Raw genomic sequence first — 4,107 nt, forward strand, 5'->3', positions numbered from 1 at the left:
TGTAACCATGCCATGATGAAAAATGATAATGATGCATAATGATCACACAAGACCTGACATCGACCCCACACAAGACCACACTATGCTACTTGATTTCCTTGATGGTAACCCAAATCGATCACTTTGGGTACCATGAGAGAATTCTAAAGCGTACTTTAGTATCTCTTGGATTCCTAATCGATCACTTAGGAGATCCTTCGGATCCTTAATCGAACACTTAAGAGATCCTTCGGATTCTTAATCGAACACTTAAGAACCCCATAGGTCACGTGTATTCTAAATCGATCACTTTAGAATCCCACATCTAGTGACGGCCTGTCTACCAATCGACCACTTGGAGATCAAACCTATGCACTATTGTGACCTATATTGCCACTGTTCACACGATCACAAGACTGACCAATGAATAATGTGTTTTTATGATAAAGTATAACGGGTACATGACTTTGATTTCCAAACGTCCAATGTTCCCTAAACGCTGAGTGATTCCCATATTTACTCCTGAATATTTGATTATGCATACACAACTTCCGAGAAAGTTAAGGTACGCGTAACCTGCCATGATTACTTGTTTTCCCAATGTTCATTGTTTGCAAAAGATTTGTCAAGTGTTTATGATAAGTAATGTTTGAATAAATGTGTTTTGTCAAAACGTGTACATTTACCATGTTTTCACCCCCAATGATTTGAAAGGCTTTAAAAGAAAAATGGGGGCTATGAACTCACCTGGTTGACTAGGTGTGGTTGCTAGGGCGGTCGGGTGCTGTCAAACGTCGATCCTCTAAGTCGACAACAACGATAAACAGATTGGTGGACTCGAATCTTAGATTGGATGACTTTCTCTCACTACTCTCTCTCTAGAAGTGGGAGTGTTTGGGTGGGAAGTGTTGGTGGAAATGAAAGAGATGGTGTAAGAATACTTGATTTTCCGCTTAAATACTCGGGTGACTCGGGTTCGGGTTTAGGCTACCGACGGGTCAAGACTAGTCGAGTTCATAAGTTTTTAAACAAACTAAAACTTTTTCAGCAAAACTTTTATAAACCATTTTCCGAATAATTATTTAAAATCTTTTTTTTTTTTTTTTTAAATAAGAACATTTTATTTTTCAAAAGCATAAAAATTAATATTTTCCAGGCGTAAATGTCGTTTTATAAAATAAACATTTCAAATGATAAAAGCAGATTTCTCCAATGATATGGGTTCCGAACTTATCGTCCAGAACCCCAAAGTGTATAGTTTCCGATGATTCCTTGATTTTTGTCTACCAGTCAAATTCCAGGGCGTTACATCCTCCCCAACTTAGGGGAATTTCGTCCCGAAATTTAGCTTTTTAGTATACTTGATGCATCGATGATTAAGATTACATGATCCCATGATGACCACTATGCGCCACCACTTCTAATATTCGTCTCAGGCACCACCCAAATCAAGCCGAAGGGGCTTATATATAGGGTGTACCAGCGGCTAACCCACCACTCCTTCAACCTTACTTGGGTGTTTCCTTCGACTCCTATTAGATCAATGACACACAGGACGACACACTATTTTCCACTACGAGGCATCATCCTCAAGCTTTACATCAGACATATTCATTTCGGATTGAAGGGGTTTATATATAGGGTGTACCAGCGGCTAACCCACCACTCCTTCAATCTTCCGCGAATATTACCCTCGGTAATTCTTGAATTCAATGTCTCACAGCTGCCACGCTAACTATAAGTCCCTAATTCCAGGTTTCGCTTCAGACATATTCAACTCGTGCCGAAGAGGTTTATATATAGGGTGTACCAGCGGCTAACCCACCACTTCTTCAACCTTTGTCGAATATTTCTCTACACGAACCTTGAGTTCACGACTTCTAGTTACACAATAGCATATTGCTTATACACGTATACACCTGTGACCTTGATGTAATTATATTCCGGACTATAATTACGAGCTCACCTTGTATCAATGTATAAGCTCTATTGTGTGCGGCTAGAAAATTTGACACGACACCACACACATACACACAACCATGCTCCATGAATGCAAGAATGAATGACAAATTTTTGGCTTAAATAATGTATAAATTTCCCCAAAATTCATATGATTGAGTAGATATGACTTGTGCTCCCAGCATGAGCCCTGAGTAGCCAAATTTGTGGATGCAAATAAAAGAATACTTATAAGCATAATAAGGCAACACGATATTCATTGAATAACACAATTATTTGATACATGCTGCAAATGTTATATTGACTTCTAGACAATAGATTACAAGAATAGAGACTAAGAGAACAGATGAGGGTATTTCTCCTTCATTTGATCTTCGCGTTCCCATGTAAACTCGGGTCCGCGTTTGTTATTCCATCGAACATTCACAAGCGGTATGCGGCTACGCTTGGTCTTCTTGACCTCGCGATCCAAGATTTCGACGGGTTCTTCAACAAAAAGCAGATTGTCGTTAATTCGAACCTCGTCGACGGGAATGAGAAGGGCCTCGTCAACAAGACACTTCTTTAACTGCGAAACATGAAAAACATTGTGAACTCTACCGAGTTCCGGCGGCAGCTCAAGACGATAGGCAACTGGTCCGATCCTTTCAAGGATTTTGAATGGTCCAACATACCTAGGAGCGAACTTTCCCTTCTTCCCGAAACGGACTACGCCCTTCCAGGGGGAAACTTTCAGCAGAACACGGTCACCAACTTGAAACTCGAGTGGCTTGCGTCGTTTGTCTGCGTAGTACTTATGCCGACAACGGGCGTCTTTGAGTCGCTGTTGAATGATAGCGATTTGATCGGTTGTTTCCTGTATTAGTTCCGGGCCGATGATCTGTGAATCCCCGGTCTCGGACCAACACAAGGGTGAGCGACACTTGCGACCGTAAAGAGCTTCAAACGGCGCGCATTTAATAGAAGAGTGGTAACTATTGTTGTAAGAAAATTCTGCCAGCGGCAGATGAGCTTCCCAACTATTACCGAATTCAAGGATACAAGCTCTCAACATGTCCTCTAGGGTTTGTATGGTCCTCTCGCTCTGCCCATCAGTTTCTGGATGATAGGAAGAGCTAAGCTTCACACTTGTCCCAAAGGCCTTTTGCAAAGATTTCCAGAACCTGGAAGAAAAACTGCTGTCGCGATCAGACGTAATGCCCTTAGGCACACCATGACGGGAAACGATCTCACGAATGTATATCCGCGCCAACTTTTCCGTAGTGTAGTCCTCACGAACCGGGATAAAGTGAGCGGATTTAGTTAGAATGTCCACAATAACCCAAATTGAGTCATGACCGCTAGGCGTCCGCGGTAGCTTGGTGATGAAATCCATAGCTAACTCTTCCCACTTCCACTGAGGAATAATAGGTTGCTGAAGCAGCCCAGACGGCCTTCGATGCTCTGTCTTGACTCGCGAACAAGTCAAACATCTCATCACGTATAAAGCGATGTCTTTCTTCATCTCGGGCCACCAATAATGAGGTTTAAGATCTTGATACATTTTGCTGCTGCCGGGATGAATCGAGTATCTGGACTTGTGGGCTTCACTTAGAATAAGCGTTCGAAGAGGCTCAGAGTTTGGGATCCATGCTCGATCAAGAAAATAGAGGATGCCGTCCAACTTGGTTTCGAATTTCTGTTCGGCTCCACACGACAAAACGCCCTTGAGATCTCCATTCACAAGCGCCTGATTCTGAGCTTCGCGAATTAAGGAGGGAAGATTGGATTGAATTCTAATAGAGTGCAGCTGGGTCCTTTCTTTACGACTCAATGCGTCAGCCACCACATTAGCCTTTCCCGGGTGGTAGCGGATTTCACAATCGTAATCGCTGAGAAGTTCGACCCAGCGTCGCTGCCTCATGTTCAACTCTTTCTGATGGAGGATGTGCTGCAAGCTCTTGTGGTCGGTATAGATGACACACTTCGTGCCGTACAGGTAGTGTCTCCAGATTTTTAAGGCAAACACCACAGCACCCAACTCGAGGTCATGCGTGGCGTAGTTCTTTTCGTGCACCTTGAGTTGTCGAGAAGCGTAAGCGATGACCTTCCCTCGTTGCATTAAAACGCAACCGAGGCCTTGATTTGAAGCATCGCAATAAACGGTAAAGTCATCGTCACCTTCCGGAA

The sequence above is a fragment of the Bidens hawaiensis genome, unplaced genomic scaffold, assembly GCF_021521415.1.
Source record: "Bidens hawaiensis isolate Kalapana, Puna unplaced genomic scaffold, B.hawaiensis_p1.1 tig00003270_1, whole genome shotgun sequence".
Classification (NCBI taxonomy): Eukaryota; Viridiplantae; Streptophyta; class Magnoliopsida; order Asterales; family Asteraceae; genus Bidens; species Bidens hawaiensis.